This window comes from Eurosta solidaginis, chromosome 5, assembly GCF_040869045.1.
Source record: "Eurosta solidaginis isolate ZX-2024a chromosome 5, ASM4086904v1, whole genome shotgun sequence".
Classification (NCBI taxonomy): domain Eukaryota; kingdom Metazoa; phylum Arthropoda; class Insecta; order Diptera; family Tephritidae; genus Eurosta; species Eurosta solidaginis.
Genome location: NC_090323.1, coordinates 119,873,942 through 119,885,730, shown reverse-complemented (window position 1 = coordinate 119,885,730; position 11,789 = coordinate 119,873,942). Strand labels below are relative to the sequence as shown.

General features: G+C 35.5%; 1 long non-coding RNA gene across 1 annotated transcript; it reads left to right on the top strand.

Annotated features, from left to right (window-relative positions):
* The first annotated feature begins 1,458 nt into the window (after window positions 1-1,458).
* LOC137233957 (uncharacterized) lies at window positions 1,459-4,890 on the top strand. The gene is made up of 4 exons (XR_010947618.1): window positions 1,459-1,636; window positions 1,694-2,030; window positions 2,084-2,955; window positions 4,590-4,890. It is a non-coding gene; the product is annotated as an uncharacterized lncRNA (long non-coding RNA).
* Window positions 4,891-11,789: the final 6,899 nt, after the last annotated feature.

Here is an 11,789-nt window from a genome sequence, read left to right as displayed (position 1 = left end):
GTATAATTTGAATTTCATTTATGTGTTGGTACATGTATTGTAAGTATATAAAGATTAATTGCAAGTATTCGAAGTTGACATATAAATTGATAGGATTTGAACATACATTTTATTATTTGATCAAAGAGAAAATTCGAATAAGAATACTCAAATTTGTGCAGGGTTGTAATTCATTTTTACATTTGGGGATTAATAGTATTGCGACAACAGAGGTTATGTAGCGAAATGAGTGGAAGGCAGTCGAATAGAGTGGAATGAAGAACAGCAGGAAGAACAAAGTTGCATTGCATCAATACACCTTTAGGCTTTGCATAAGTATTAAAGATACATGTAAAAATATAACTTAATACTTGAAAATTAAAGTTGTGCCTATAATCCCAGCAAAAATCTAGTGACTTAAAATGGCGACCAACAACAAAATATCCCACATTGTTCCACAACAGCAGGGTAATAAAAATTGATTTACAAATAATTTCGGATATAATAAAAACTAAATTTAAATTAAGTGTTGTGTGCGCTACGGTATTTGCATTTTACATTAATAATCAATTTATATTTTCCACAAAGGAACCAAAATCAAGTAAGTTTTAATGCGACATGGGAAAAGCCATTTTCTGGGAAATCTAACATCATTTTCCCATATCGCTACACATCCATTCATTCATTTTCATTACTGGTGCTACAAAATCTGCATCGTTCAATTTGTTTTATTGTAGGATTTGCTTTAATATAATTGAATTAATAAAAAACTATTATTTACAGGATATCGAAAATTTGTCCCCATTATCGGCAACAATCAATATTGGCAGCCATTTTTTATGCAATGCCACGACAGCAGCAAGAACAACCTATCTGCCAATGCCACAACAGTCGGGCTATTCACCACAACCTGGTCCACCTGGTTGCTCTCCACAACCTCAACATCCAGGCTATCCTCTACAACAATCAAGTGCACCAGGTGATTACATGTGATGCCACCAACACAACCTGGACAGGCGCCAATGCCCAGTCAGCCACCCATGCCGGGTCAACCCCCAATACCCGGACATCATGGTTATAATGTATGTTAATACAACTAATATATTTCAAATATTACTGATGATTATTTTTGTATTATTTTCTTTAGCAACCACCTGCACCTGGTACTGGTATATATCAACAGCCGCAACAGTAGCCCAACGCCGTTTAAATCCCGATCAGATGCCTAATCCGATAAGCGTTATCGTTGAAAATCAAAATAGTGCTGGTGGTACTTTTATTACTAATGAACAGCGTTTATTACCACCTTTGGTGACCACAAAATATGTGGTACAAGATCAGGGTAACTCCTCGCCACGTTACGTTAGGTATTGATATTTGAAATTGATGTTTTGTTTGGCAATTACATTGATCTTTCCCGTTTGCAGGCCTTTTTGTATTGCATACCTACAACAGCTGGTTTATTAAAAACAACAGCTGTGTCCTTTACACTTACCATCTCACCAATGGCACGCACGGTTGAGGGTGAATATGAGCCACCCATTGTAAATTTTGGTGAATTGGCTCCAATTAGATGTAATCGGTTGCAAGGCTAAAATGCAATTTGTAGATGCTGGTCGTCGTTTCCAATGTCTAATGTGTAAAGCAACAACAGAAGGTAAAAAAAATCTTTCACTTTTAATTGTTATCATTGATCCATATTTTTTCTCAACAGTGCCAACTGAATATTTCCAACATTTGGGCCACACCGGACAGCGTGTCGATAAATATGAACGTCCTGAACTTGTATTCGGTACATGAGTTTTTGTGTAAAAAATATTTGGGTACCGATAGCTCTCAAGGTAGAACCTCAACTCATAGCCAACACCAATGCCTCGCATTCAATTGTGGACGCTGTACGCACTACATTGGGTTCACGCAGTATTGACAAGCATATTGTTGATTCCAGTGGTAGGGCCACAATTTAAAATGATGGGGCAACCATTATGAAACTATTGGATATTGTGCATCCAGCAACTCTAGTCGACATCGCCAAATCTCAAGATGCTGAGGTAAGTTTTTTGTTATATTAGAATGTGTAGAATAAAAATATTTCTCTTATCAGTTCGGCGATGGCACCTCTTCAGTAATATTTTAAGGAGGGCAATATTAACACAAGTTAAGCCATATATTGAGGAAGGCGTGCATTCACGTATCATCATTAAAGCTATACGCAAAGCATTACAATTATGCATGACCAAAATATGACATGGCTGAACATGTCGAAGCGCCAATCAAAGGAATAACAACGTGCCTTATTGGAAAAATGCGCTGCCACAGCAATGTCCTCCAAACTTATTCATCAACAAAAGATTTATTTTCTAAAATGGTTGTGGACGCTGTACTTTTCTTTGGTGGATCCTACGTCATACAAAAAATATAAAATCGCAATTTTAAATAAGAATTTGAATTCAAGGCTGAGCGTGACAATGCTGAAGTACGTATTGATAATGTTCAAGAGTATCAGAAAATTGTTGATGCTGAATGGCGTATTCTGTACAATAAACTAGCCAAGTACGACGCCAATGTTGTGTTATCTAAACTACCAATTGGTGATGTTGGTACACAGTATTTTGCAGATCGTGAAATGTTCTGTTATTGTACCAGAAGAAGATTTGAAACGTACAATGAAAGCTTGTGGTGGTGCTGTTATGACTACAGCTAATGATATTAATTCAAGTGTTTTGGGTCAATGAGATTACTTTGAAGAACGTTAAGTTGGTGGTGAAAATTTCAACATTTTCCAAGGGTTGATAGTGGGTTTGACATCAATTTTATTTTTATAGTTTATAATTATTTAAAGGTTGCGTTAATGCTAGAACATGTACATTGACTTTACGTGGCAGTGCCGAACAATTTTTGGAAGAAACTGAGCTTCGTTACACGATGGTACAATGATTGTGCAGCGTACAATTAAACATGATTCTATTGTTGCTGGTAAGTCAAAATACAACTTGAAAAAAATGTCTAATCATAAATTGTTCAGTAATATTATGAAAAGATTGTGTCCAACTACGGAAGAAAAAACTATAAAATTTGTGTCAGTGAAATGATAATTATTGCTTTTGGTTGTTAGTTTTGAGGCATCGTCTTCGAGTGCCTTCTGATGTTGTTGTAGCAGTGCTTCGCCCCATCCAATAGGTCTCACCAATCACAAATTGTCATCAATGTCCTCCAACGGGAGTCCGAGGAAACTTGCTCTTTCAACAGGGGTGGACCATAAAGAGATGGGTTTTAGAGGAGTTGGTTCCACATTACAATTGAAGAGATGGTTGGTGTCATGTGGGGACACATTGCAAGCAGGGACATTTTGTATGTAGGGGTTGATTCTGGATAGGTAATAGTTTAACCTGTTACAGTATTCAGATCGAAGTTGGGCTAGAGTGACTCGCGCTTCCCTAGGGAGCGCGCGTTCCTGTTCTGCAAGTTTAGGGTATTCTTCTTTGAGTACTGAATTCACCGGGCAATTCCTGACATAGAGCCCCGACGCCTGTTTATGGAGTTCACCAAGGACCTGCTTGTATTTTTTTGCTTATTGTTGTTGCTGTTGTAGCGATAAGGTTGCTCCCCGAAGACTTTGGGGAGTGTTATCGATGTAATGGTCCTTTTCCGGATACAGAGCCGGTACGCTCCGGTACCACAGCACCATTAAGGTGCTGCCGACCATCCCGGGAACGATTTATGTGGCCACATTAAACCTTCAGGCCATTCCCTCCCTCCCCACCTCATGGAACTTGGGGTCGCCAGAGCCCCGTCTGTTAGTGAAACAGGATCCGCCGCGAATAGGTGAGGTTGACAATTGGGTTTGGAGAAGCTACATATTGCGCTGGCAACCTGAAGGGTTGCGCTACACAGCTCCTTGAATCTGGTATTTTAGTCGCCTCTTACGACGGGCATACCTACCGCGGGAATATTCTGACCCCCTAACCCGCTGGGGTATTTTCTTGCTTCATGCGGCTGAGTTCTCAGGTGCCGTATTTCCTCATAGTGCTTACGGAGGTGACTCCTTAAGACCCTGGGCGGTGTTGGCTCATCAATCAGATATCTGTTGGGATGCCCAGGTTCCTGGGTATTCAACAGAAACTGTTCGGTTAGGATTTCATTTCTTTCACTTATTGGGATTACTCTCGCCTCATTATGTAGATGGTGTTCTGGGGACATAAGGAGACAACCCGTGGCGGTTCTGAGGGCAGTATTTTGGCAGGCTTGTATCTTCTTCCAGTGGATAATCTTTAGGCTTGGCGACCATATGGTGTAGGAAACAATAGTGACTCCTTCTGGTGGTGAAGATAGCTATTGATATGTAGAAGGTAAACAGAAGTAGGGATAGGACACCGGTTTGAATGTGAGTTTTTTTGAAGTTATTGCAAAAAGCGTTGAGGATTTTTAATATCTTACGAGGTACCTTTTTAAATGTTTCGAGAATGAAGAATGAGACCTATTCAAACTCAATTTTCACCAGGACAAGCCGCTGAGACTTTGCTTCACTTTAACATACAATACTTTACCCCTTTTTAGCAGAACTATAATTTTGATTTTATTAAATTTTAAAAATGTTTCTTCCTCTACAGTTTATCTTTTGCCTACACAGGTTGACGATGTGTTTGCGCAGGACCGTGCCTTCGCTACTTTATAATGAATGTCAATTCCCATCAATGGCTATTGCGGCGCGCGATTGACCAACATGACGATGCCACGACACCTTTGAGTATTCTTGATCTGAAAATTAATATGCAAAGAATTTGTACAACAAACGAACAACACACAGTGAAATAATCTTGGTTAAAAAGTATCTAGGAATCTAATAATTCTTAGCTTTTTCCTACGTTCGTATTCTAAGGTTTTCGTGCTCTAATTGAAAAAAAATATTCAACAATCGCACAAAATTTGCAAAAATTTTTAAAGCAATTTAATTGCAACGAATTTGTCAATAATTTGTAACAAAAATTTATAAACTAGATGTATAACAAAAAACTATTTTGAATATAAATATTTGTGATGAACTTAACTGAAATAATTCTAAGTTTTTTCCTACGTTACTAATCTAAGCTTTTTATGCTATAATTAAAATAATATTCAACAATCTCGTAAAGTTTGCAAAGATTTTTAAAGCAATTTTATTGCAACGAATTTTGAATATAAATAATTGCTGACGAATTTAACTGACAGTACCAATACCATCAACTAAATGGTCCTTATAAATATTGTGACCACATAATTTAAAACAAAATATTACTATGTGTACCTACATTTATTATTGCAAAATCACGAAAAAAAGAAAATTGCATAAAGTACCCTCAATGTAAAATTATTCCACTGAATGTATATATCGCATTCTAAACTAAAAAATGTCAAAACTGAAAAAATCGTAAATCGGTATTTAAATTTAAATCAATCCATGAAAGCATCTTGAAATAACTAATGTTTTTTGGAGGTTATCTTTATCGTTTAGACTGGTTTTGTTAAGAATTTTGTTATTTTTGTGGTATAAATCAACATTCAACACAAAGCCACTCTGATTATGAGTTGCAACACTTTTTAGTTTAGGTTGCGATATGTAAAATTACATATTTTTATATACAGTTCTAAAATGTAAAGAAAAAAAATTTGTCTATTAATTGAAGAACTAACAGAACTATTCGTTGCAGTAATCCATCAAATCGCGAGTAGGCAATTCACAATTTGAGTAAGTTGACTTGTAATTCGCCAATTTTAATACTATACCTTGTTTATTTTAGTTCAGAAAGCTGCAATTGAGGTTCGAAAGTTACAATTGAAGTTCAAAAATTTCAATTCAAGTTAAGAAAATTTAAATTCAAGCTCGGAATTTCTATTTGTAGTTCAGAAAATTAAAATTGAACTTCAGAATTTCTTTTTGTAGTTCAGAAAATTATAATTGAACTTAAATTGTAATTTTCTGAACTTCAGTTGTAATTTTCTGAACTGCAGTTGAAATTCCTGAGCTTCAATTATAATTTACTGAACTTCTATTGAAAATTCTGAACTTCAGAGGTAATTATTCCCGAAATTCCCGAGCTTTCAGAATTTCAATTGCAACTTTCAAAATTTTTTTACATAAAATGAACAATTTAACATTTTTTCTGACAGTTAAAGTGACGAATTGCCTACCAGTGGTTTGAAACCACTTGGATTTGTGTTGGCGCTTCTCTATATCATTAATATAAGAATATCTTTTTATTAAAAGATATTCTTATATTAATGATATAGAGAAGCGCCAACACAAATCCAAGTGGTTTCAAACCACTGGTAGGCAATTCGTCACTTTAACTGTCAGAAAAAATGTTAAATTGTTCATTTTATGTAAAAAAATTTTGAAAGTTGCAATTGAAATTCTGAAAGCTCGGGAATTTCGGGAATAATTACCTCTGAAGTTCAGAATTTTCAATAGAAGTTCAGTAAATTATAATTGAAGCTCAGGAATTTCAACTGCAGTTCAGAAAATTACAACTGAAGTTCAGAAAATTACAATTTAAGTTCAATTATAATTTTCTGAACTACAAAAAGAAATTCTGAAGTTCAATTTTAATTTTCTGAACTACAAATAGAAATTCCGAGCTTGAATTTAAATTTTCTTAACTTGAATTGAAATTTTTGAACTTCAATTGTAACTTTCGAACCTCAATTGCAGCTTTCTGAACTAAAATAAACAAGGTATAGTATTAAAATTGGCGAATTACAAGTCAACTTACTCAAATTGTGAATTGCCTACTCGCGATTTGATGGATTACTGCAACGAATAGTTCTGTTAGTTCTTCTCTTTTGTTTTCTATATCATTAATTAATTTATTTAAGTTTCCCTTAACTTTGTATGCTTACCAGGGATGCACCTTAACGTTAAGCTAATCGTTTATCAAAAAATTTCCACCGTTTCCGTTGAAACACTTCGAAATATTATCGATAAAGAAATTATCAAGATAAATTGTATCTCGTTTTTAACCGAAACGAAAAGCTTTCGTTTACGTTAAAAACGTTAACAAAAACGTGATACTTTATGTTTGAATTGTGCTGGCAATGCTATAGCCATGGTGAAGCCGTGAGGTGGTAACAACGAGGGCACATACACACACAAACTCCATGTAATTTGTTTGTGTAATTCGTTGGTGGTAATGTCAAAAATACTCTGAGAAATGTTCGTACTGTCAAAATTCATGAGAAAAGTTGCAATCAGCTTGGCGAATGCTTTCACCTTTAATGACTCCGCCATCAATCAGCTTTGCCAGCATAGTTTTAAATTAATAATCAACATAAACGATTTGATTTCGTTTTGATATGGCAGTAAACGAAACGAAATCATTTCGCTAATTTGACGTTTTTAACGTTAATAAACGAAACGAAATGACTTTGTTTCGTTTATTAACGTTAATTATCGTAACGAAATGATATCGGTTCGTTGGTTAAGCATGCCTGATGCATACAATCGCATACAATAAAATTTGTATTTATGGCTCACCAACAAGACTGAAAAACTATTCCTTCCTTAAGACTTATAGCTAATAATTTACTACTATTATAAATAATGTAATATATTATAAAAATGTTGAATAAAAGAAATGTTAATGGATTTGAATTAAAGAAATGTTTTACTTATATAGCAGTATAATCCAAGTAAAAAAGCGGTCATAATACTAGTGAAAAGGTGGTCATATTAACGTAAAAATACTCGTAAAGTTACAGGTATATAACTTAAAAAATGACTGCCGTAATGTGAATGTAAGAACAGTACAGCACTATAGTTTGTTTACATTTCGATAACCTAATACCGTATATGTGTGAGCAGTATGGACAATCACATAAATAGGTACGACGGAATGCACTGGTCACAAACAGTCCCGACGTCCTGTACAAATGCTACTTAACGATTTACGTGTTCCATCGACACAGCTTTTAGTCATTTTACTAATCAATATACGGGTATATTTCTGGGATACTGCAAACAAGGTGTTATACTAAAATGCTATATATTCCAAAATTAGCAAAGCTTCCCTACAAAAAATTTGGTCACAAAACCTAATCACGCCCATGCAAATGTGACTATGAATATAACCTATGACCGTAAAATGACTAGTCAAATGACGTGGAATGACGAGAGCGTTTTTGCAGGGTTATATCTGTTTAATATTAGCTGTATTTCGTTGCAAACTATTACAATTAAAACACTAGCTAGCTTACCGAATTGCATGGAAAGCAACAATAAAAAGTAACCGAGTTGAGTTGGCTAAGCGGTTTCAGGTGTCAACCTGATTGATAGTGTTGTATAGTGTTGCATATTCAAAAATAGAGCACTATTGTGAACAAGCGAATGAAATGAACATACGAATGTGCAGATAAACAAAAATAACAGCGTGGCGACAGGGTGACATACATACAAACAAACACACTCATTTCATGTATTTTGTTTTTGTAATTCTCTGGTTGAGTGTCAAAAAACATACTGCGCTAGAAGTAGAAATGTCAAAGCAGCTAAAAAAAAGTAACCATCTGTATGGTTTTGCCATAATGAAACTGTTTAGCTAGTTGGAGCGATTTTTTCGAGCTCGCGTAATAAAAAAAAACCCTATTGAACTTGAAATTTCTAAAAGACTATTGCAATATGGAGTGAAGTAATGTTTGTGTGCTAATAGCTGCGACACATAAGCAGTTGTTCATATAGATGAGTTTAACACATGCTTATACATTATGAGTAGATTGCACGCATTTTTATGGAGAATTGTAGAATGAGCGACACTGGCGCCATTTGATATTGAAAAGTAGCAAACTCCCCAATTTTGTTCCAAGCAAATCATAAGAAGAATTTGACATTTGGTTTGGCTAAGGGTGTTGGCACACTTTGCAAGTGAAATTATTTTTCCCACTGGTTGGTAAATTTTTAACATTTTTCCCAATTGAAAACTGCAATATAACAATCGAATACGACACAAAATATGTTAGCAAGTATTTTTGTTGTATAGGGAGAATGTTTACAACAGTGCTTCGCGAAATTTTTTATGTGAATGGGCAAGACGTAACAAACTTCAATTGCCAAGTCTGAAGTTCCTTCATATTTACAAACGCAACATCGTGGTTGATTGTGGCGATGTTATTGGAATGCATTAGCTTGTGTTAAACGCATCTATATGAAAAATGTCATTGTACCGCGGCCTTAATTTTCAGCGATCAGTTGTGATTTGCGCTACTTCATAAGATTTTCCAGGCTGACAACGCAAACGCATCAGTCAAGTAGCCTTTACCGCGATTCAATAACTTTTGCCGTTTCTAAAATCGAGATCTTAACCTTAGTCAATTATTGGTTGCATTGTCGATTGTGTGATTAACTAACACGGAGTTAACACTTGTTGGGTTCTTTTTCAATTTGAGACAAAGTAACGAAGTTCAAAAGTTAGGAAAATGCCCATGGCGGAACGATACAAGGTGGCAGCATGGAAAAGCTGATTATAAACTTTTTTTATTTGATTTGATACATCAACTTCCCGTGCAGTACGATTTTGACATTTGTCCATCGAATTTACAAATACAAAATACACGAAATTTTTATTTATGTTTGTAGGTATGTCACAATTATGCCACCTTGTATCATTCCGCCATAAAATGCCGAAGGCGGATTGGGAAAAAAGAATTTATCAATTGTTCACGCTGCAATTTTTTTAAAATCAGGTATTTATGATATTATTTGAACATTTAGGTATTGCACGTTTTTATCTTTTTTTTAGGCAGCAGCAAGTTCCACCACTCTTGCATTATTTGCAGTCGCGTTCCGCCACAAATTCAAATGGCAATTTCTAAAAAAAAAATCACAAGTTATGAAAGTGCAAGTTATAAATAAGTTAACGTATATTAATTTTATGCCAGTTCCAGCCCTTTACAAGGGAAATACCAAAATTGTATGTGTGCATAAGAATGCATGCAAGTTGCTCAATAGCAACATCGCTCTTTGGTAAACAAGACTCAGTGAAAATTCATCTGCCTTGCAGATGCAGTTCGGAGTTGACTTGAAACATGTATTTCCCGGTCCGCCAATTTGTAGGGAAAATTAAAAGGAGCCGGCGCGCATTGGCGAAGAGCAGCTCGGCCCAAAGAGGTAAATCGCGCCAAGTATTTATATTTATACTCAGTTGAGCAGAGCTCACAGAGTATATTAACTTTGATTGGATAACGGTTTGTTGTACAGGTATACAGGAATCGAGATAGATATAGACTTCCATATATCAAAATCATCAGTATCGAAAAAAAATTCGATTGAGCCATGTCCGTCCGTCAGTCTGCCCGTTAACACGATAACTTGAGTAAATTTTGAGGTATCTTGATGAAATTTGGTATGCAGGTTCCTGGGCACTCATCTCAGATCGCTATTTAAAATGAATAATATCGGACAATAACCACGCCCACTTTTTCGATATCGAAACTTTCGAAAAATCGAAAAAGTGCGATAACTCCTTACCAAATAAGGATAAAGCGATGAAACTTGGTAGGTGAGTTGAACTTATGATGCAGAATAGAAAACTAGTAAAATTTTGGACAATGGGCATGGCACCGCCCACTTTTAAAAGAAGGTAATTTAGAAGTTTTGCAAGCTGTAATTTGGCAGTCGTTGAAGATATCATGATGAAATTTGGCAGGAACGTTACACTTATTACTATATGCCTGTTTAATAAAAATTAGCAAAATCGGAGAACGACCACGCCCACTTTTAAAAAAATTTTTTTTTAAATTCAAATTTTAAAAGAAAAGTTAATATCTTTACAGTATATAAGTAAATTATGTCAACTTTCAACTCCAGTAATGATATGGTGCAACAAAATACAAAAATAAAAGAAAATTTCAAAATGGGCGTGGCTCCGCCCTTTTTCACTTAATTTGTCTAGGATACTTTTAATGCCATAAGTCGAACAAAAATTTACCAATCCTTGTGAAATTTGGTAGAGGCTTAGATTCTAGGACGGTAACTGTTTTCTGTGAAAAAGGGCGAAATCGGTTGAAGCCACGTCCAGTTTTTATACACAGTCGACGTCTGTCCTTTCGCTCGGCCGTTAACACGATAACTTTAGCAAAAATCGATATATCTTTACTAAACTCTGTTGACGTACTTATCTGAACTCACTTTGTATTGGTGTAAAAAAGGGCCGAAATCCGACTATGACCACGCCCACTTTTTCGACATCGAAAATTACGAAAAATGCAAAAAATGCCATAATTATATACCAAATACGAAAAAAGGGATGAAACATGGTAATTGTATTGGTCTATTGACGCAAAATATAACTTTAGAAAAAAACTTGGTAAAATGGGTGTGACACCTACCATATTAAGTAGAAGAAAATGAAAAAGTTTTGCAGGGCGAAATCAAAAGCCCTTGGAATCTTGGAAGGAATACTGTTCGTGGTATTACATATATAAATAAATTAGCGGTACCCGACAGATGATGTTCTGGATCACCCTGGTCCACATTTTGGTCGATATCTCGAAAACGCCTTCACATATACAACTAAGGGCCACTCCCTTTTAAGACCCTCATTAATACCTTTAATTTGATATCCATATCGTACAAACACATTCTAGAGTCACCCCTGGTCCACGTTTATGGCGATATCTCGAAAAGGCGTCCACATATAGAACTAAGGCCCACTCCTTTTTAAAATACTTATTAACACCTTTCATTTGATACCCATATCGTACAAACAAATTCTAGAGTCGCCCCTGGTCCACCTTTATGGCGATATTTCGAAAAGGCGTCCACCTTAAGAACTATGGCCCAC